At 44.6% G+C, this 23,547-nt stretch overlaps 1 pseudogene across 1 annotated transcript; it reads right to left on the bottom strand.

The window, feature by feature from the left end:
- Positions 1–2,524: 2,524 nt before the first annotated feature.
- LOC309861327 (E3 ubiquitin-protein ligase RNF138-like) lies at positions 2,525–21,367 on the bottom strand (annotated as a pseudogene). Its single transcript has 5 exons — positions 21,308–21,367; positions 21,117–21,207; positions 5,681–6,114; positions 5,027–5,223; positions 2,525–2,531 (listed from the first exon to the last, which is right to left on the bottom strand). The product of its transcript is annotated as an E3 ubiquitin-protein ligase RNF138-like (transcript).
- Between the last annotated feature and the right edge of the window lie 2,180 nt (positions 21,368–23,547).

Genomic DNA, 23,547 nt, shown 5'->3' with positions numbered 1-23,547 from the left:
TAGAGCAGAATATATTCCAGGGTGATGGAAGAAAAGATGTTTCTTGGTAGAGCTTGTAAGGGTATTTATTTAATCACAGTGAGAGGGAAACTTTAGGGCCTGAAAGACAGACCAGCCCAGGGGGTTTCACTGTTGCTTTGTCCCTCAGCACACACAGTGGTAAACAGGGTGGGGTGCTGTCTGTCCGCTGTCATCCCTCCTCCTGGGGGAGAATCACCCATCATCTCAAGTTCCTCAGGCCTTCCCTTGTCCCAGAGCTGGGGCAGATTCCCTCCAGATGGGGAATTTGGAATTTCCAGGGGCACTCCAGCGTGATACTCTCGGAACACAGACACAAGAAACACAGAGTGTTTCTTCTCATTCGGCACCAGAAACAAACAAAAAGCCAGCGTGATTTCTAAACAAAGGTAGTACACAAAGGTGAGTTTAACTCTCCATTCTCAGACACTGGACCCATCTCTTCTTTGTGACAATGTGCCCAGCTTCTGGGGAACACAAACTGGGTGCCATTTAAAAACAGCAGTCGTAGTGATTGCACAACACTGGGAATGTTCTAGATGCCGCTGAATTGCACATTTTTATTTATTTTTTATTTATTTTTTTTTTAAGATTTTATTTATTTATTTGACAGAGAGAGATCACAAGCAGGCAGAGAGGCAGGCAGAGAGAGAGGAAGGGAAGCAGGCCCCCTGCTGAGCAGAGAGCCCCATGCGGGACTTGATCCCAAGACCCCGAGATCATGACCTGAGCCGAAGGCAGTGGCTTAACCCACTGAGCCACCCAGGCGCCCCTGAATTGCACATTTTTAAATGTGCAGTTTGAAAGCCTTTGAAGTTTACCTCAACAAGAATGCGAGGCAATAGCCCTTTCAGTATCTGTCCCATAGCAGGCACTCAAATTCTACTGAATAAATACATGCCATCTTCTTTCTGTGAGAAGAAAAGATACAGAGTGTGGCAAACGGTCTTCAGACTGTTGGGGAGATTTTCCTTGAGAAACTCTCTTCACAGCTTGGAGCATTGGATGCAATTAGTTCCAATTGGTTGAATGTCTGTTTTGTGCTAAGCAGGATGCCTGGTTATGGAGAGACTAACAGGATAAAGGAGAAAGCTAGTGGAATTTATATTCTGATACGGGGAAAACACAAACAAGATCAACTCTAAGGCAAGCAGGAGAGTTCCAACAGAGTAACAAACACAATGTTTTGGGACATTCGAGGAAGGAGAAATGGATTCAATTTCCAATTTCATCATACAATTAGCTTTTAAAAGGATCATGATTTTGATGAACGGCACAGAGGAAGGACAGTGGAGGCTGGTGGAAAGGCTGGTGGTGTTAAGAGCATACTGTGTGATCAGGGGTGGGGAGTGGTTTGGGCAGTTAAAAGAGAACATGTTGGGGAGGTGAGGGACAGCAGCAAAATAAACACTTGCCCTCTTGCCTTAATTTGGAACAACTCTGACAGGCCATTCCAATTCGAGCTCCCCTTACAATTAGCTGGGGTGTCTGCTGCAGCGACACGCCAGGGCAACTTCTCCTGGTGTCCGGTCTTGCTCCCTTCACGCCGTCGTAGGGGCTGTTCCCAAGATGACTCATCATTAAATCCACTGTACGCTAATCTCAGAGTCTCAGAGGCTGTTTTCAGGAACCCCTGTTTAAAACCAGGACTTGGGGATCACATAGGGGCGAGTGAGCCCCTAATAAAAGGGAAAATTGACCTTCGGGTGTGGGGAAAGCCCCTGCCCCGGGGATGTCCTTCATTCATTGCCCTTGTCCATCAGCCCCATCGACTCTTGTTGCCTATGCTTCTGTTTGTCAGCTGCACCTTGGCTCCCATAACTGGCCTGCCTTACCACCAGGGGCGTCTCCCTCTTCACTCCTGTTATGGTCACGGACCACCTCTACCTTAGGTTGTGCTCTAGTCACCGGACATCCTATATTCTGTACCGGCGGTCAGCGACTTGCTGGGCTCACATGAACCAGACACAAGCTCTACCCATTTTTGTGGTCACAGTACTTTACTCCTTAAAAGCTTATAATGACTCCAAATTCCCCTTTCAGAAAAGCAGAAATCCACCAAGGGGTTTCATATACTGAAACTCAGTTCAGGTTCACTGTAAAGTAGATAAGGTTGGATTTACCCCAAGAGACAGAGATTCAGGGGAAATAATATTCTAATCATGAATTAGACTAACTCCAACAGTAGCCAGCACCTAACTGCCTAGCAAAATGCCTAGCACAAAGCAGTTGCTCAATTATTTTCTAGTGAGTGAGTGAATTTCCTAATCTCTTAATTAAGTCCTCTACACTGGCAATTCAAGTTTCTATTTCACTACACAAAGTTCAGCGGTCCTCTCTCCAAAATCCCCACTATGTTTCTAATAAAACTTCGTGTGACAGAGTTCAAAGATTGATTGAATTGCCTTCTAGTTCCAGAAATTAGTGGGTGTTCTTTGGGTGAAAAATTACTTCATTAAGACTTTTGCTATGAGCATAATTGCAGAAGTCTGCATTTTCACCTTCTCTAGGACCTGTAAAATAACAGCAGGAAGAATGAATTAAAAAGCTCACAAACTCCGTTTTTTAAAATTCTTTTTAAATAAGTTCCACACTCAGTGTGGAGCTCGAACTCGTGACCCCAGATGGAGAGTCACATGTTCTACTGACAGAACCAGCCAGGTACCCCACAAACTCTCTGTACTTTCTCCATGATTTTTTTATAAACTTAAAACTGTTTTAAGAGATAAAATTTATTTTATTTTATTTTATTATTTATTTATTTACTTGACAGATATCACAAGTAGGCAGAGAAGCAGGCAGAGAGAGAGAGGGAGAAGCAGGCTCCCGCTGAGCAGAGAGCACGATGCGGGGCTCGATCCCAGGACCCTGGGATCATGACCTGAACCGAAGGCAGAGGCTTTAACCCACTGAGCCATCCAGGCGCCCCTAAATTTTATTTTTTAAATTGAAAAAGAAAAAAAGTATTTCTAGTTGTAATGACAGTATTGAGTAACTGGAAAACTCGAGAGAATCACTGGCAAAATCTATTATGAATAACAATTAAGTGAGTTAACGGAAAAGTGCTAATGTGTAAAACTGACTTATATTTATATTTACAAATAACCACTGTTTAGAAGATGTGATGGAAAAACAGACCCGCATTTTGAAAGAGAATAGAAAAAAAATCCTAATTAAGATTATAAAAACAAGGAATATTGTTATGCTGAAAATTAAAAAATATATACATATTATATCTGAAATATATAGGAAATATAAAAAACCCCACTTGAAAACACTGTTGCTGAACATCAAAATAATCTAGATGAAAAGGCCTAGATACGTTTTTCCAAGAAGACTCAACATTATAAAAAAACAGATCTCCCCAAGTTAAATGATTAAATCCAATGTTACTCTTCAAGATACACCAATGGGGGCACCTGGGTGGCTCAGTGGGTTAAAGCCTCTGCCTTCGGCTCAGGTCATGATCTCAGAGCCCCGCATTGGGCTCTCTGCTCAGCGGGAAGCCTGCTTCCCCCTCTCTCTCTGCCTAATTAATAAAATCTTCAAAAAAAACCATAGATTAATGGTTCTTTTTAAACTGCATACACTGATTTAAGAATTCCTGTGAAAATGAACAAAAAATTGACATTATGTAAAGAAGAGCAATAAGGATGACTGTATTATAAATTACTATGTATTTTAAATTAATTAGCTAATTAAAATACTATGGCAATGGACCAGAAAATTGAGTGGCACAGAATGGGAAATCTAGCAGTAGATCAAAACATATATGGGAATTTAGCATATATTAAAGATGGCATTTTAAGTCAAGCAGGAAATACAATAAATTTCTTATTTAAGGAGTGAGCCAAATGGACTATCATCTGAGGAAAAAATTAAGCTTGATTCTTATATCTTGCCATACATTGTTAGCCTCAAAAAGATATTTAAATGTAAAAGTTGGAACAATAAAACTTCTAAAAGGAAAAAGAGGAGAATCTCCTCATAATTTCAGCATGGTCAAAGCCTTTCTCAAATTCAGAAGTCCTAAAAAAAAGATTAATAAATTCAACTATGTGAATATAAAAATATGCATAACACAAACATCAGTAAAAGAGAAATCAGAAGACAAACAACAAAATGGGGAAAATATTTATATGCAACTGAACTTTTTCTCTAATAACTAAGTGGCTCATGCATGTTTATGTCGTATTCTCAGTACTTTTCTATATGGTTGAAATAATAATAAAAATGAATTAATTACTGTGTTAATTAATTCCATACAATGGAATGTGATGCTTTTAAAACAAATGCTTTCCAGCTAGATACTTACTGTCATGCAAAAATATCCATGATGTATTAACAGCATCTTTTTTTTTTTTTTTTAAAGATTTTATTTATTTATTTGACAGAGAGAAATTACAAGTACACTGAGAGGCAGGCAGAGAGAGAGAGAAGGAAGCAGGCTCCCTGCTGAGCAGAGAGCCCGACGCGGGACTCGATCCCAGGACCCCGAGATCATGACCTGAGCCGAAGGCAGCGGCTTAACCCACTGAGCCACCCAGGCGCCCTATTAACAGCATCTTATTTTATTTTATTTTATTTTAGTTTTTAGACTGAATTACTTATATTAATAGACACATTGTGTTATTGAAAGGTGACTTCATATGGTTTTCCCCTTAAAGACAGTACTAGCAGGTACAAAGATGCTGAGATGTCTATAGCCTTCAGATGTTTACTTGAAAAGTCTGATATTGGTTTTCCTTATCTAGCTGAGGATTCACAAATTCTCCATAATCAAACTGACATCTTTGATAGATGACTAACAAAATTTTTAACAAAATTTTAAAAAAGATTTTATTCATTTATTTATTTGAGAGAGAGAGAGAGAATGTGAGCAGGGAGTGGAGCAGAGGGAGAGGGACAAGCAGATTCCTCATGGGGCACAGAGCCAGAGATGGGTTTTCATCCCAGGACCCTGAGCTCATGATCTGAGCTGAAATCAAGAGTCGGATGCTTAACTGACTGAACCACCCAGGCGCCCCAACTAATGAAATTTTCAGTAATCCAGCTAGGATCTCCCCAAGGAAGAGACCTATAAATAGGACACATCACAGGAAGGATCTGGACTAGGTAATTACAGTTATAGTGACCCAGGAAATGTTGTCTGTAAAGCATGATTCTTGACACAAGAGGCTCTTCCGGGTGGGATGCCCAGAAGAACTTGTATTCTTGTGACTACTGGGTGGCTCAGTCAGTTAAGAGTCCAACTCTTGGGGTGCCTGGGTGGCTCAGTTGTTAAGTGTCTGCCTTCTGCTCGGGTCATGATCCCAGAGTCCTGGGATTGAGCCCCGCTTCGGGCTCTCTGCTCAGGGGGAAGCCTGCCTCTCCTTCTCCCACTCCCCCTGCTTGTGTTCCCCTTTCTCGCTGTCTCTCTTTCTGACACATAATAAATAAAATCTTAAAAAAAAAAAATCCAACTCTTCATCTTGGCTCAGATCTTGATCTCAGGGTCGTGGGTTCTAGCTCCACATTGGGTTTCACATGGAGCCTGCTTTAAAAAAACAAAACAAACAAAACAAAACTCATTAGGGATGCCTGGCTGACTCAGTCATTTGAGCTTATGGCTTTGGATCTTAGGAGTCATGAGTGCAAGGCCCATGTTGGGCATGGAGCCTACTTAAAAAAAAAAAAAGAAGAGCTTATATTCTCTTGATAAGTTTTTGTGTTATCAGATGTAGATCTTTCACTCCTATTACTGTTCCTTACTGAATCTTGAGATATCTGAAATGTTGGAATGATAGAGGAAGCACCATATTCATCTTGATACTTCTTACAAGATTTGGAATGATGCCTCAAGTGGTAGAGTTTAGTCTGTTTTGCATAGTATCTGCAGCTGTTCGAAAACATCCTCGCGATAATTTCAAGGTCTAAGGCCCATTCAGGACATGCTCTCTCTCTCTATTCTAGTCACACTTCCACTACAGAGGGGACATTGTGCTCCACTTTCCCTCATGGCAGTTAGGCTGGGTCCTTGTGGGTGTTTTGAGCACTTCCTGACAAGGCAGTAGACATCATCTTCTGTGTGGGACGTGGCTGTAGACAGCTCCTTGGCTATGGAGGTGGGAACATTGGGGGATCAAAACAATGGTGGCATTAGACTCTCTATGAGAACTATTAACAGCATTTTAAAAACCTGGAAGAAGAAACCTCAAAGTTAACCTCCAAAAATGTTGGTCATTAAAAAATTTTTCTGGATTTACCAAACTATTACTTATGTTAGCCATTTCATAGAAGGAAGAATTACGCTTTATACTTTCCAGGTTCCTTCCTTCCTTCCTTCCTTTCTAAGGTTTTATTTATTTATTTTTTTGACAGAGAGAGACACAGTGGAACAGGGAACACGTGCAGGGGGAGAAGAAGAGGGAGAAGCAGGTTTCCTGTGGAGCAGGGAGCCCAACCTGGGCTTGATCCCAGGACCCTGGGATCATGACCTGAACCAAAGGCAGACGCTTAATGACTGAGCCACCTAGGCACACCTGGGGTTCTTTATTTCTTTAAACAAACATTGATTACTTTTACACTCTCCCGAAACAAGAGAAATATTTCCATTTTAGAAAAGAAAAAAAAAAGGAAATCTTTGTGATTATGGAAAGCTGACTAATGAACCACAGAGAGATAGTCTAAAAAGGAGGGTTCACAGGTGAGGGGAGCAAGTAGGTGCTTATCCTGATCTGATGCCTGCCTACAGAGGATGTCAGTGCATTGAAGAAGACGCTTACATCAGTCCTGTTGAAGAAGACACTGACGTCAGTTGGATGGGTAGCAGAGTTCATGGTGTGAGATGTGTACAAGATAGCATTAGGAACTTGCAGAATGTTTGCTTTTTTTGGATCACACTGTAGAGAAATGGGACTATAATTGGAGCCCAGCTAGACAGGAAAATATCTCCATCATCGTGCACTATATAGCCTCCTCTCCATGGTTGCCTTGGTTAGAGGGATTCCTCGTAATTTGGATGACATCACCATGAAAACATCACATGTAGACAAAATGGACACTGGTTCAGGATGCATTTTGTGGTCCAGCTGGGCTCCTCTTGGGGGAATAACTGAGGAGGAGTTAGAGGGGGTTTTGTGCTGTGGATAAAGTAGGAGCTTACTAACGGACATGTACAAACTGTGCATTGAAAACTTCTTGTGGGTCACAGGATTGCTGAGTTCTTCACTGGGAAGACTTCTAATGAAGGTGCAGCAGAAGTTCCCAGTTTGGGGGGTTCTTCTTGTCTTCTGAAACACATAATAAACTTAAAAGATGGTTCTGTACAGGTTGACAGTTCTTTGTAAAGTTGAACATATACCTACCATGTGATCCAGGGATTCTAGACCCAAGAATTTACTCAAGTGAAATGAAGACCTCCATCTATAAAAAAGACTTATTCAAGAATGTTCATAACATCATACTTAATGGTGAAGGACTGAATGCCTTCCTCTTCGTAAGGTCAGGAACAAGACAAGTATGTCTGCTCTTGCCCCTTCCATCCATATTGTATGGGAAGTTTGTGGTCAATAAAAAAAAAAAAAAAAAGAAAGCAAGAAAAAGAAATAAAATGCATCCAGATGGGAAAGGAAGAGGTAAAACTATATCTATAAGATGACATAATCTAAGGCATCTATAGAAAAGTATTAGAACAGATAAGTTGAGCAAATTATAGGATGCAACATCAATATACAAAAAATCAATTCCATTTCTATATACTGGCAATGAATAATCAAACATGAAATCAGAAAAAAATTCCATGTACAAGAACATAGATAAATTTAACCCAAAAAAGTGCAAGGTTGAAAGCTAGAGGAGCCCTAAATCGATAAAAGGACATTCTGTGCTCACTGATTAGAAGATTTGGTATTGGGGCGCCTGGGTGGCTCAGTTGGTTAAGCCTTCAGCTCAGGTCGTGATCCTGGAGTCCTGGGATCAAGTCCCACATCGGGCTCCCAGCTTCATGGGGAGTCTGCTTCTCCCTCTGATCTTCTCCCCTCTCATGCTCAAGTAGATAAATAAAATCTTTTTTTTTTTTTAAAGAAGATTTGGTATTTTAAAAATCTTTAAAAAATGTCAATCCTGAGGGTGGTGGGAGGGATGGGGTGGCTGGGTGATGGACATTGGGGAGGGTATGTGCTATGGTGAGTGCTGTGAATTGTGTAAGACTGATGAGTCACAGCCTGTATCCCTAAAGCAAATAATACATTGTATGTTAATTAAGAAAATTTTTAAATTTAAAAAATTGAGTTTAAAAAAAAAAGATTTCTAGATTCAATAAAATCCCTATCACAACCCAGCTGGCTTTTAAAAATTTGGGGTGGGGGGTTAGAAATTGACAAGCTGATTCTATATAGCAATGAAGGGGATCCAGAAGAGCTAAAATAACTTTGAAAGGAAATAAAGTTCCTGATTTCAAAATATATTACCAAGCTACTGCGATGAAGACAATGTGGTACAGCATAGGGATAGACATATAGATCAAGGGATTAGAGTTGAGAGTCAAGAAATAAACCTGCATGTTTGTGGCTCATTGATTGTTTGACACCGGTGTCAATTCAATGGGGTGAAAGAATGGTTTCTTTCAAAACTGATGTTAGAACAACTGGATATCCACATGTAAATGATTGAAGTTGAACTGCTACCCACTCCATACACAAAAAATTAAAATAGATCCCAGATCTAAATGTAAGAGCTAAAACTGTAAAGTTCTTAGAAGAAAACATAGTTTTCTTTTGGGGGTGATGAAAAACTTCATAATGTAGATTATAGTGATGGCTGCATACCTCTGTGAATATAATAAACATCATTGAATTGTGCATCATTAATGAGTAAATTTTATGGTATGTGAATATATAGCAATAAAAATATTTAATAGAAGAATGTGTATAATAGCTTTATTCACAATAGCCAAACACTGGAAATAATCCAACTGTCCATTAGCAAGAGAATGGATAAACAGGCGTAGTATATTCATGCAATGTTTATTAGTAATGTAAATCAAGGAGTAAGTAATTTAAAACATTGGTATGCCTCAGAAACATTATGTCGAGCAAAAGAAGCCAGACACCGAAAGGCACATATTGTAGGATTCTATGTATATGAAGCTTTAGAACAGGCCAAACTAATCTACGGAGACAAAAATTACAACGGTTGCCTTTGACGTGTGGTGGAGTATCAGCTGTGGATGAGTGCAGAGCAGTACTGGTGATAAAGATTTCCTGTATCTTATTGAGTGTGGGTCACTTGGGGAGATTCATTTATCAAATTTATTGAACTATACACTTAACAATATGCATATTTTATGGCATGGAAATTATACACCAATAAAAAAATATTGCAGAAAAATTCTGGGATTAAATATCTCAGAGGACCAGAACTGGGAAATGAAAGTAAAGTAGTGAGCAAAGCTAGGACCTCAAGTTGGCTGGGTCCTGGGACCTGAGGCTGTCAGCAGCTGCCAGGAGCTCTGATCCTGCGGGGTAACTCCACTCCATGGGATATGGGAGCATTTGAAGCCGGAGGCTAGATCAGAGCAGAGCTATCCGGCCTCTGAAAGAAGAGGGAAGAACTGCTGGTTGACAGTTGTAGGCCTCATAGGCTGGAGAATGAACACAGGTTCACAGCTAAAATTTGAACTAAGCCTCAAGAACAGGGCTCAGGAGTCAGATCTGTGATACCTCCAGAACTGTAGGACTGTAGGACTTGAGATTTGAATCAAGACCTGGTTGTGGACTGTAACTGTAACCTGCTAACTGGAAGGAGTGGTAAGTTGAATTCTCTCGAAGTTGAGTCTGAGACAGAGATTTCGGTGCAAGCGATTTACTCGGGGCTACTGTGCAGAGAGGGGAAGCAGGGTGTAGGGTAGGAAAGGGGAAGAAAGTGAGCAAGGACGTGTGTTAGGGCTCTCCGGGGAAACAGAACCAATAGGGTTTTATCTTTCTATCTATCTGCCTACCCATCCATCCATCCATCATCATCTGTCTAGGGAACTTCTCTAAAGAATTGATTCATGTGTTTCTGGGGCAGACAAAATCCAAGATCTGCGGGGTGAGTTTGCAAGCTGGAGACCAGAAATGATGGTATAGTTCCAGGCTGAAGGCCCGGAGGCTTGAAATTCAGGAAGAGCCAGTGTTTCAGTTTGAGTCCAAAGGCAGGAAAAACCCAATGTCTTAGTTTGAAGGCACTCAGGTTGAAGGAATTTTCTCTTTCATGGGAGGGTCAGCCTTTTGTTCTATTCAGCTCCCCAATGGAAAGGATGAGGCTCTCTCACACCAGGGAGAGCAATCTGCTTTTCTCACCCTAGAGATTCAAATGTTAATCTCATCCAGAAACCTTCATTGGAATTCTGTTTGACCAAATGTCTGGACACTCCATGGCCTAATCAAGTTGACACATAAAATGAACCATCACAAACTCCCAGCATGAGCTTGCCCCTATAGGGCCTCTTAGGCATGAACTGTATCACAAAATTAATCCCACTTTGAGGCAAAGGGTCTGTTTTTTTTTTTTTTTTTTAAAGATTTTATTTATTTATTTGAGAGAGAGAGAGAGAGAGAAAACACGAGCTGGGGGGAGGAGCAGAGGGAGAGGGAGAAGACTCCCCGCTGAGCAGGAAACCCGATGTGGTTCTTGATCCCAGGACCCTGGGATCACAATCTGAGCCGAAGGCAGACACTTAGCTGACTGAGTCACCCTTGGTCTGGTCTTTTGTGTCCCCATGTCAGTGAGGCATCTTCTAAATTAAGCCCAGAGTAGTTCTCCAGGGAAGGGAGCATCCAAAGCTCACAGCAGATAGAGGAGGGGCGCACCAGCAGGCAAAGGCTTCTGGGTAGGGCACCAACAACATTCTGTACAGAATCAACCTCAAGATTTCTGTAGAGGGATGGAGGGGCACAGAGAGAGAGTGTGTGACAGACAGAAACAAATCTTTATGACAAACTAACAGAAAATTTCCCAGTGAAAATGAGCATGCAAAACCAAATTCCATAGTCCAAGGAAAAAAATATAATTCTAAAACAATGAGCAAGATCAAGAATCAGAACAAGAGTTCTGGGTGTCTGGGTGGCTCAGTGGGCTAAGCCTCTGCCTTAGGCTCGGGTCGTGATCTCAGGGTCCTGGGATCGAGGACCGCGTCAGGCTCTCTGCTTGGCAGGGAGCCTGCTTCCTCCTCTCTGCCTGCTTGTGATTTCTCTCTGTCAATAAATAAATAAAATCTTAAAAAAAAAAATCAAGAGCTCACTTGAGATGAACTCAATTTAATAGTGTAGAAAATACTTTCCAATAAATGTGCTGATCTATTTTTCAGGAAGTAATAACACCCACTAAAATAACAAAAGATTCTAAATCATTTACTGACGCCAGGAAGGGCAGATCCTACCAGAGGTGTTAAACGAGATACACATGGGTGTCAACAGTAAACTTCCTTCTAGAACAGAACTCATTTCTATTTTGAGACCCCAGTTCTCTCAGAGGCAAAGACATAATCTCAGTCAGTTCAGTGTCTCACCTATTACCCCTCTCCTCAGTTCCGTGTGGTGTTACGTTTTTTGGGAAAGGGACTCTGGTCTTCGTCATCTGTTGATGTCAGGACCTGCAGAGATACACTCCAGCCTGTCGGAGCCTCAAGCATCCATTCATGGAGTGACCCACTGAGTTGACAGGCCCTTACATCCAGGATTTATCAGATCCTTTGGCACTCCTCTTGTGACCCGGGAGACACTCCATTTTCTCCTGTTGTCCTCTGTGGCCTCAGGAGGCTTAGTGAGGCTGTCTAGACCTTTGCTACCTCATGTTGCTCTAGCTGGCATGGGAGACCTTCCTACTGCTCTCCACTCTGGGTCCTGTGAACCTTGGAGGTTGCCTTGGCCCATGTGTAGACATCCACGCTATGCTGTCTCCCCACCTGCCCTGTGAGGGGGACCTCAAGGATCTTGCTTCTTCCCCAAGCTTGGCCTTGGGAATGATGGGTCAAAAAGCCCCATTTGCTAAGATATCAAAACCTTGGTAGGGATGCTATTGTGCTGCCTAACCCCAAGGGCTTAGTCATGGGAGGTAGCCATGCTAGAAATCTTCTCAGGACTCAGGGATGCTCACATAATCTGCCCTTTTTGCTTTCTTCTGACTCCTCTCCTCCGCTGTCTCGGCGTGTCGAAGTCATTTGCCTCTGGGGCCTCCTCCAAAGAAGTTGAACCTGGAGGGCAAAGGTGAGCATGTGTCATGTCAGGAATACAGACAGGACATGTTTATGTTAAAAACGATCAGAAATTCAGAGGTGGGGGGCACCCGAGTAGCTCAGTCAGTTAAGCGTCTGCCTTCAGCTCAATTCTTGATCCTGGGGTCCTGAGGTCGAGCCCCACATCGGGCTCCTTGCTCAGCGGGAAGCCTGCTTCTCCCTCTCTATCTGCCTGCCACTCCCCCTGCTTATGCTCTCGGTCTCTGTCAAATAAATCAAATCTAATAAATAGATAAGTTAATTAATTAATTAATTCAGAGGTTGGAGTAGACAAAGAAGAGGAGAGAAGATAAAAAGATGGACAACCTATACGGATGACAGGAAAATGTCTTGTGAAAACTGGAATATCTAGGGGCACCTGGCTGGCTCAGTCAGAAGGGAGAGTGACTTTTGATCTTGGGGTTGTGAGTTCAAGCCTCACATTGGGTCTAGAGATTGCTTGAAAATAAGATCCTTAAAAAAACACCCTGGAATATCTACTATTCAAAACTACTGAGCTTATGCTGTGCCGCATAGACTACCCCTAGCCCACAATCTCTTCAAAGCTTCTATAAAGTTCGAAAGATAACCTCACCGATGTGGGTGAGGTTTTTGTGAAACTCAAGAGACTCGGCTCCACATTTGAGTCAAGATAGTGCAGCAGGGTGTGTGGGATGGTGAAATCATTCACAAACTGAACCAATTCAGTGGAAGCAGAGGTAGAATGTCTAGCCAGAGGAAACTGAGAAAGTGAGCCCTCCAGCGGGAAGCCTGCTGTGAGCAGTTCACAGAAACTTGGGAAGGTTTTGAAGACAGATCTTATCAGATTCTTCAACAGAAGGACACCTGCCCTCAGGTCTGTGTCAGACCTGCGGGAAGGAATGCTGGAGACATGTGGACGCCCTCTTTGCCTGGGGACACAGTTATGGAAGGCCTCTTTCACCCATGACGCATCGATTGAGAACCTACTAGGGGCTAGATGTGCTGGAATGGGTACCGAGGACGCAAGAATGAAGGTCCCACGGAACTGGGCAGTGGAAAACAAATACGTGGCCTATTTAGAGAGGGATGTAACTGCAGAAGGGATTAGCAGCCCCTGCACAAAGCAACTTGAGGGCAGCCTAGCTCTTGGAGCACATGTGGGAGCTTGTTCTCTGTCCTACACATTTCCTCTTCTGCACCCAAGGCTTACTGAACATTTTGCCAGCGCGGTCCTAATCTGCAAGTCTGCATTTCTGACATCATGCCCTGGATATTTACTTGTGTCCTCTGCCTAATTAAAAGTGGGATGTTTCTCTTCTTTGTTGGGTACTGTGATCATCGTGGGCTACTGCTTGGGGAGCCCAGGGCCACATTGCAGAAGCTCCATGAGGACCACTCGCTGACATCGGGCGAGCACAGGTGAATTATTACCAACAGTGTCTCCAAAACAGGAAATTGCCCCTCATCTCAAAAACCCCTGGGTGAGATAACTGCCTTAGCATCTAGAGTTAGGACCAAGAACAACAGGCTCTCTTTGGAGAGGGGCCTCTGTCCCAAAGAGACCATGAGATTCTCGGTACATTTAGTTTGAAGATGTATGGATTTTGGGGGACATGTTTTCTCCAAGTTGGAGTTGGAAAGAACAGTTCTCCCCCTCCATTTTCCATAATAACAGCAATCAAAATAAAACAAATGTTGTAAGTTTCAGGCATTGAAGAAGGAAATAAGCTTGCATCTTACAGATTCCTACAACAGGAATTCATGGTATTCTGACACAAAAAGAATTTTGTTAACAAAAATTCCTGCAAAAAGTCCTAGCTTCTACTTCCCTTCATTTTTCTTTTTTAATACTTTATTTGACACAGAGAGAGAGAAGGGGGAGTAGCAGGCAGAGGGAGAGGGAGAAGCAGGCTCTCCTCTGACCTGATGCAGGCCTCGGTCTCTAGACCCTGGGATTATGACCTGAGCCAAAGGCAGATGCTTAACCAACTGGGCCACTCAGGGGACCCCTTCCCTTTCTTGTTAATGGATGAACAAATCCAAATACTCTCTGAGACCACTCAGCAGAGAGAGGTAGCTCTGCCCAGTGGAGGCCTTGCTTATCTGCTGGAATCACTGAGGGAGGACAGAGGATGGGGAGGCCGGGCATGAGCCTGGGCTTTGTCTGTGCCGCTGACTGCCTGTGTGACTTTGAGTCTGCGTTTCCCCTCTCTGGACTCAAAGTGCTCTGCCTTCATGGTACAGATGAAAATTCGGCTATTTTGTTTTGTAGTTCTCGAAGTTCTGTTTAGTTCTCTCACAAATCTGTGAGGTCTTGTCATAGTTTCCCGTCCCCTGCAGACATTGTTTATTGGTCTTTAAATATTGTAATTTCATTATCTGAAGCCTGGGTGGGTCTGCTTCTGCTGGTTCTAGTCTATAGCGTTTTGTTTTTGTGTGTGTGTGCGTGCTTATATTTGACGATGACTGTTCTTTGAACCTGAAGATTATTTGGGGGGATTTCCCAAGGTGTGGGATGAAGCTGTCCTTATTCCAAAGAGGACTGCTTCTGTCAGACACAAAGGGGCATTACCAGTTTTGCACAGGACTTCAGCTCACAGCCTGATGTTTAGTGGACTACCTCAGTGATGCAAGTTTAGACCATAGATCCACAAAGGTCCACAGATCCACACAAGGGCTGGCCTGTGCTCAGAACCTCAGGGAGGGGTCATATCACTTATTCTTGTCTCACTGCACAGTCACACTCTTGTCCCTACATCCCCTGGGATTTAGACAAGGGAAGGTGGTTTCCATTTGATCCTAAGGATCAGAGCCCATCAGCATAATGTGGGCCTGACTCCTACGGGACCTCCCAACCTTGAAGACCCGTGCTCCCACGTCTCACGAAGAAACCCCAAGACAGTTTCTAGTTTCACCGCTGGTTTACTTTAGATCGCCAAATGCAAACATGTCTCTAAGGATTTATTTATCTCTTCCTTACTGTCGCGTCAGTTTTTCAGGGCTCTCCGATAAAGGGTTGTCCGTTTCTCTTTATCATTCTATCATTTTTTTCTTTATATATTTTATTTTATGGATACATGTTTAGGACTGACCTATATCTTTGATGAGGAGTAATTTCAGCATTTTTGTGGTGACTTTCTATTCCTAAAGATGCTTTCAAGATTAAAGTCTGGTTTTTCTTGTTGTTTGCGGGGGCTATCACTGCACTCTGGCAACTACGGGAGGAATGCTGTGGATGGTGGTTGCTCTGTCAGCCTGGGGCCTTATGTGAAAACAACAGGGAACCGCAACCCCCAACTGATGGCAAAGGATGTAGCAAGAATGAGAAATAATCTCCTTTTAAACTACAAAGATTTGGTTGTTGTTTGTTATGGGATAGAACTTAGTCTATACTGACCAACACAGAAATATTGGGCTAACGCCTCAACAGTGTTATCCTCATTATATACAATCAAATGAGACACTTCACATCAGCTTCCTGAACACCTCTGCAGCCCACATGTTCTCAACACTGTCCATCCCCATCACTCACAAGTCTGGGACTGGCCTTACTCTCTCATGGCTCTGGCCGTCTGCAAGTATGGTCAGCTTTACCCAGCACACTTTCCCCACACTTCAGGTGGCCAAATCTTATCCTTTAGGCTTCAGGGTAGAGACCTACAGCAGATGCAGAAGATGCTTGCCCAAGTCTCCATCAGGGAGTGGTTACCCAGTCTCCAGCGTCTGTGAGTACTGGTTGCAAACTCACGAATGCCCCTCTCTCCCCTTGTTTTGGGCTCCCCTCCATGAGTTCCTCAGAGCACAGCTCCCATACAGGCTGCTCTCATGACAGCCTACAGCCAATGGCTGGCTGGCATGGCTTCAGGTAATAAGTCTGGCCGCCCTGACTCAAGATGAGATCAACTCTGTGGTACAATGAGTACATGTGTTTCTCTGGAACCAGCCGCCCAAACTGCCTTACCGCCTGACCTCAGACATGGGAGTAAGCCCAGCCAAGAGCGGCAGAGCCCCGTCCAGACCAGAACTGCCCAGCAGAATTGCGAACTAAGTCAACAGTGGCTGTTCTCAGCTGAAGTTAGTCTCCTGGCTTATCTTCATTCCCCGGCCCATGTTCTTCCCTCACTCCCTCTCTCCTTGGCGCCTCCCCTTTATAAATTCCATGCACTAGAGCTCCTGTCTGAGGTCCTGCTGGCCCCTGGACTGTGAGCCCATCCTGCGCTGCTCTGCCACAGTCCTGTTCCGGTCATGGTGACAGTTCCATGCAGCTGGTCACCACACATGGAGTCTGTCTGTTTACTTACCTCTCCTACCAACTATAAACCTCTTGAAGGCATGGGACTTGTTCTTATTGCTACTGAGAGTAGCTCCATGCTCTTGAGAGAGGGGATGGTTAAGTGGTTACCATTTTATCCTCAATGCCGAGCAGGCACGAGGTCCTCACTGAGAGTTGAGGACATGAATGAGCACTGACCTGGATTGAGCCAAGAGACACAGGCTATATAGGGCATATAGCAGACGAATAACGTTTCCACAGAGAATGGATCTTGGAGACTTTTCAGGTGCAGAGACCAAGGACTTCAGTGATAGAATTTTTGTACAGAAGGGATAAATCAGTGTAGAAAAACATGGGAGCAGAAAATGGCAGAATTTTGTTACCAAGAGAAAGAGGAGCATTCGAGAACAAGATGACATTGAAAGTTCCTGCTCAGTGGGGAGGGGTTCAAAGTCTGGTTTGCTCCCACCGTGAGGTGCGTACCTTTGCACAGTGTTATCTGTTATGTTATCTGTTCCCATACAGGACCGTGCACACGGAGCTCTTTTTTTTTTTTTTTTTAAAGATTTTATTTATTTGAGAGAGGCAGGGAGTATGAACAGGGGAGAAGCAGATTCCCCACTGAGAAGAGGACTTGATTCCAGGACCCTGAGATCACGACCAAACCGAAGGCAGATGCTTAACCGACTGAGCCACCCAGGTGCCCCCCAATACTGTACTTTTACAGCAGGAGGAGAAGGTGGTTATTCTCGACAGCACTGCTCTGTTTGACTGCCTCAGATGGGAGGCTCCTTCCCAGCTGGTAAGAGTTCAGAGTGGAAAGAAATCGGATGATCATCGCCATCTCCTTTCTCCATCCTCCACCTCCATCCTCCCGAACAATCAGAATTCCGTCTTCCAACCAACGAGGCTGGTTTCTGTAGAGTCTGTAACAAGTCTGACTTGAATCTGCTAACCTCAAGACAAGGCCCTGAAGATGAATGGATTCTAGTAAACACCTCCCTTGTATCAGCTGATCAGGAAATCACAGAATCTTTGAAAAGAAAGACAAAGCCGGTCCTCTACCCAGTTGTCTCTCCTCTGGCTTTCTTCCTACAGATCCTGAAAACGGCAAAAGTCCCATCTAGTAAAAAGATTTGGTATGTAGCTTCTAGGCCATCTCGATTTCCAAGTACAAAACGGTGGAAGGTTCATCAAGGTCCCTGAGGGCTCTGGGAGGAGCCCAACCACCTGTGGTCCACTCAGATGACCTTGTCAGTGTGTCTGCTTGAGTGCTTTACTCTGTTCATTCTTTGCAGATGTGTGTGCTGTTGTTTACTGAAGATGGCGAAATGTGGGCAAGTGAGGCCAGTCACCCACATAGAGAGTTCCGAGGTTCTTATCATCCCAAGGGCTCAGTGGATTCAGTGAACCGTGCTTCTCCATCTGGCCCAGTCTTCTCAGCCAGGCTCCGCTAAAGGGAGTGTCAGTCACCATCTGACTGCTCAATGGCATTCCCATGTCACGTCTCTCTCTGCTCACCCCTTTCAGAGAAACCTGCTGCTCACGGAACCTTCCTGCTCCGTTTCTGGGGGAGTTTGCTGAGTGTCAAAGAACAGATTAAGGCCATGCTCTACAACAGTGGGTTTTACTGGGGAGGGACGCCTGGTGTGGAGGCCTCCTCGCCTGTGTCCAGAAACTGTCCTGTGTCCACTGGGATCCCACCTATTTGGGCTGTTCTGATCTCCACAAACACGCAAACGACTCTGGGTCGCTCACGAAAACCTGGGGCCACAGCTCACACCTGGCCTGATGGTGGCCAGGCAGCATGGCTGAAATAGTGTCTTGTGTGTTGAGTTTTCTCAAAGGGAACACAAAACTATCTCCTTGCAGACTAATCAATCAAGGCAACCTTTCCCTGGGGAGAGAGTGGGGCCTTTGTCGGCAAGAGACTTGGCTTGTAGTTTCAGTCCCCATAATTTGGAGTAAATCACAAGGTTTCCTACTTCTCAGTTTTCCTAAACTACCAATTACATGGCATATCACCTGGCTTATTTTTTCAAAAGGTTTTTTTTTTTTTTTTTTTTAAAGATTCGGTGAGATACTGTCTGCAAAATAAAACCTTAAAGTACTGTACAGATATTAGTTATTATTGTTGTTTTATTTATTTATTTATTTTTAAGATTTTATTTATTTATTTGACAGAGAGAGAGATCACAAGTAGGCGGAGAGTCAGGCAGAGAGAGAGAGAGAGAGAGAAGCAGGCTCCCGCTGAGCAAAGAACCCGATGCAGGGCTCGATCCCAGGACTCTGAGATCACGACCTGAGCCGAAGGCAGAGGTTTAATCCACTGAGCCACCCAGGCGCCCTGTTGTTGTTTTATTATGATTATTAAAGCACCATTGGAGTTTAAGGCAGGAGCCTAGAAACTTCGGAGGAGAACAGATGGGTGGACACTAAGTTCAGGACACTACTGTCCGGGTGGAGAGAGCTCCAATCCCTGCATCTCTTTCTCCACTCGGAACTCCAGTCAGACTGAGCTGCATGGCATCAGTTTCTGGAATTCTCCATCATCTCTCCAGACCCTGGATCTCTGCAGGTACTGCTTCCCTCCCCAAGCACCTTGTGCTGTCTTCACTTCTACCTCTTCTCCTCCTCTGATTCCCCACCTGGCTCAGCTCTAGGAAGCCAGCCCTGAGCAACCCGGATTCCACATCAAGTCTGCGAATAGATCCAGATATCACAGGGCTCTGGTGTTACTCCTCAGCACTGTATCCTCAGCACAAAGTCACGCTGTCCATTTACTCACCCGTGTAAGAGAGGCCAGAAGGTGTCCTACTCAGTAGCGTGGGGTTCAGAGTAAGTACTGAATAAACATTGAGTGAGTAAATGGAAAAAAAAAAAAAAAAGCCCACTCTAATGGCTAAAGCTGAGGAGCCCACTCACCCCTGACGGTGATCAGACCTGAAACCTTAGGGCTTCCTCACTGGCACTTCTTGGGACACCTCATGATTTCAAAGGCCACGGAAAAGAGGACATGTGTGCCACAGCAGCCCGAGCACATTGGGAAAAAGATCCCATCGCTCAGCAAGAATTAAAGTGGAAGCAAATTGGAGAGAGGACACCTCTTGCTCAGAAATCTAGATCGAAAGATGTCCCCGAAGAGAATAAAGGGGGAAATCAGATTGAGGTCTAAGGGCAGTGCTCATCTTTTCACACCGGCATGACTGTGGCTGGTGGTGGGTTTACCCAGTGGATTTCTAGTCTGGTTCAGAGTCACAATTCCCCTTATGTTAATACCTTGCGGGATCACCAGGGGCCAGCTAACCTGCAAAAGAGAGGGATTCAATTCATTACACACACACAGGCTAAATGTACGTGTTGTGAACCAAGCATGCTGCTCTGCCAGGGGGGGCTTGGGCCAAGGGCAATTAGGTCTCAGTTCATGCTCAAGGGGTTCTTAGACTTTTAGTAGAATGAACAGAAAGAGAGAAAACTGGTTATGTTACGCCCAGCACTATATGTACTTGTGAGAGGGTTATTATTATTTTTTAAATGGCCACAGATTGGGGCGCCTGGGTGGCTCAATTGGTTAAGCGTCTGCCTTTGGCTCAGGCCATGATCCTGGGATCCTGGGATGGAGCTCCATGTTGGGCTCGCTGATCAACAGACAGCCTGCTTCTCCCTCTCACTCTGCCTGCTGTTCTACCTACTTGTGCTATCTCTCTGTCAAATAAAACCCTTTTTTTTTTTTTTAAAGATTTATTTATTTGACAGACATCACAAGTAGGCAGAGAGGCAGGCAGAGAGAGGAGGAAGCAGGCTCCCCGCTGAGCATCAGGCTCGATCCCAGAACCCTGAGATCATGACCTGAGCCGAAGGCAGAGGCTTTAACCCACTGAGCTACCCAGGCGCTCCTGTCAAATAAAAACCTTAAAATAAATAAATAAATGGCCACAAATTCTTTGTCCTTCCTCCTATCAAGTGGTGGGATCTCTGTGCCCTCCGCTTGAATCCAGGTGTGTAGCAGAGTCCAGTGGGATTGTGTGACTCCTGAATCTTGGTCTTACAGAGCCATGCAGGTTCCGCCTGGTTCTGCTGGAAAGCTTACTCACGTTCTCAGAACCTGGCCACCGCATTGGAGAAGCCAGAGTCACACGGAAAGGTCCTATGTAGTTGCTTCAGTGAAAGTCCCACCTGAGCTCAGACTTCAGGTCATCCCAGCCCCAGTTCCAGGTGTGAGTGAAGGAAACTCCAGATGATTCCAGTATCCAACAGAGGCCCCAGCTATCACAGAACAAAGACAGGCCATCCTACCGCCCATGTACAGGTTCCTGGTCCCTAGAATCATGCATCACAAAATAGTTGTTTTCTGCCACTTATACAAACTTTATTGAAGTGCTTTATATACAATAAACAGACAACAACCCAAACAGGATGCAATGATGAGAAATGCCCTTTGGGCTAGGAATTCAACACATTGGCCCTGGAAGTCCGTGCCCCCCGCCCCACCTTCCTCTTCTTTCATTAAGATTTTGTTATGCACAGAGCTGGAGGAGGAACTGAGTCCTTCTTGGCAGCCTTGGAAACCTTCCTATGGTGGTTGGGACATTCTTCGGCTCTTCTCACTTCTTCCTGGTGTGGATGTGAGTCTGGTCCTTTTCTTGATCATCTTGAGTGCCCATTTGTCCTTGGAGAACTTGAGCAGTTCCTTGGTGCGCTGCTCATAGGGAGCAAAGCAGCACACCCACTGAACCCATCCTGCATGACTTGGCGAGCTTGGGGAGGTGCTGGGGACAGCTATGCATCAGCTCACTCACGTCCTTGGTTGTCTTGTGGCCCTTGTTAAGACCCATGGCCATGGGGTAGCGCAGAGCCATGGCTGCTTCTCTTCAATGGCTGCTGCAGCAGAAGGGCCCTACTTAGGTTTTGAGAACAAGAGTCTTTTCCATAGGCTGGGGCAGCCTCCACCCCTTCCCCCCCAAGCACCCTGCAATGCTGGAGGGTCTTGACAGTTGACACACCCTAACTTTTTTTTTTAAGATTTTATTTATTTATTTGAGAGAGAGAGAGAGAGATCACAAGTAGGCAGAGCAGCAGGCAGAAAGAGAGAGGGAAGCAGGCTCCCTGCTGAGCAAGGAGCCTGATGTGGGGCTCAATCCAGGACCCTGGGATCATGACCTGAGCTGAAGGCAGAGGCTTAACCCACTGAGCCACCCAGGTGCCCCTACACACGCTTGTGTTTTGTGGAACCTCCTCTACTGCCAACAATCTGTGTCCATGTTTCATTTTTGTTTTTTGTTTCTAAAGATTTTATTTGAGAGAGAGAATGCACATAAGTCAGGGGAGGGGCAGAGAAGCAGACCCTCATTGAGCAAGGAGCCTGATGTGGAGCTCAATCCCAGGACCCGGGGATCATGACCTGAGCCAAAGGCATCCATTTAACCAACTGAGCCACCCAGGTGCCCAGTGTCCATGTTTTATACCAGACAGTCTCCTTCCCCTTTGCATCCTTCAGCCAAGCACAGTGCCTGGTCAGGAAAACCAGCATGTTGAACTGAACACAAAGGGATACAGTAAGGGTGGCGGTTCCTAGGTGGTCTTTCTTCCCCCTTGTCTCTCAGGCTACCAGATGATGGCTTATCAACTTCTGTGGAACAAAGGATCCAACTAGCATTCAGTAAGCACCTAGTCCATGACAAGTGCCATCTCAAGTGTTTTATGATTACTGCATTGATATGATTACTCCTATACATAGGAGATAAGGAAATTGAAGCTTATAAGTGAATTGCTTATTTGAGACCATGCCAGTGGTAAGTGATGAAGTGGGAACAGGAACCTGTGTTTTTGTCCCAGAGCCTGTCCTGTTTCACCTGGCAACACAGTGCTTCTGCTTGGGGAGTTCAGGGGAATGAAGCTTGTGGGAGGCTTTCTCACATGTGGGAAAGCCCCTTGGAATGCAAGCAGAGCTACTGTGTGGTGGGGAATCTGTTCAGAATCTTCATGGGGCATTTACATGGCTGCTGGGTGTCCAGTTAACAAGCATCACCGCCAGAAGGCTGGAGGGCCAGGGATGACCCAGAATGCCGTGCTCAGTCAGACCAAGAGCAGGGCCAGGGCTCAAACCCAGAGCCACCCCCTCTTGTGGTCTGGACACTGACTGGACTTTTCTCAAAGCCCACGAGTTAGTGGTTCACATCAGCCATCTAGTCCACCACAAACCAGACAGAATCCTTCACAGTGACTAAAAAAGCGATTTCAGAAAATGACTTTTTTTCTCCTAAGGCAAGAAATAAAGATCACACAAGATCATTTCCTATTTGTGTCATCTGACAGAAGATACGTTGCTTGTTGGGGAAACAATGAAAAAAAAACCAAACTTAGAAGAGCACTAAATAATCTCATTCTGAATAAACTGAGATTGCTGAGAAACAAAGACTGACGGGTTAACAGACACAAAAAGAGAGACGCTCACAGGGGCGGAGCAGGGAGAAGAGAGAGGACAGAGGACCACTCCGGACCAACGGCACCCTGCAGAGCGCACACTGCTGCTTCTTCGGTCCTTACTAGCCTCAAAAATGATGTTCTGAGATTGTCTGGCAGTTTCTTAAAAGGTTAAGCACATGTTTACTGTATGACTAAACAATTCTACTCAGGGGAAATGAAAACATACGACCACACCAAGAACTGGAGATGGATGTTCACACCATCACTCTTCAGAATAGTCCCATACCTGAAACAACTTAAATGCTCATCAATCGGCAAATGGATAAACAAAAGATGTTGTGTCTGCCCAATGGAATACTCCTCAGCAATAAAAAGGAACAAACAGATTCTTGAACGCGCTACATACAATATGGCCATGCCTCAAACATATGATGCCACTTGAGAGAAGTTGGACACGAAAGCCTGCCTATTGTGATCCCAGTGACAGCACAATCGCAGAGGCAGCAAATGGGTCAGCAGTTGCCTACTGTGGGAGTGGGAAAGAAGTCTTCCTGCACAAGAGAATTTTCTGGGGTGAAGTATTCTAAGACTGGATTGTGGTGATGGCTGCACA

This window comes from Mustela nivalis (assembly GCF_964662115.1).
Source record: "Mustela nivalis genome assembly, chromosome: 1".
In the NCBI taxonomy this organism is placed as follows: domain Eukaryota; kingdom Metazoa; phylum Chordata; class Mammalia; order Carnivora; family Mustelidae; genus Mustela; species Mustela nivalis.
This window is presented reverse-complemented; position numbering and strand designations above follow the sequence as displayed.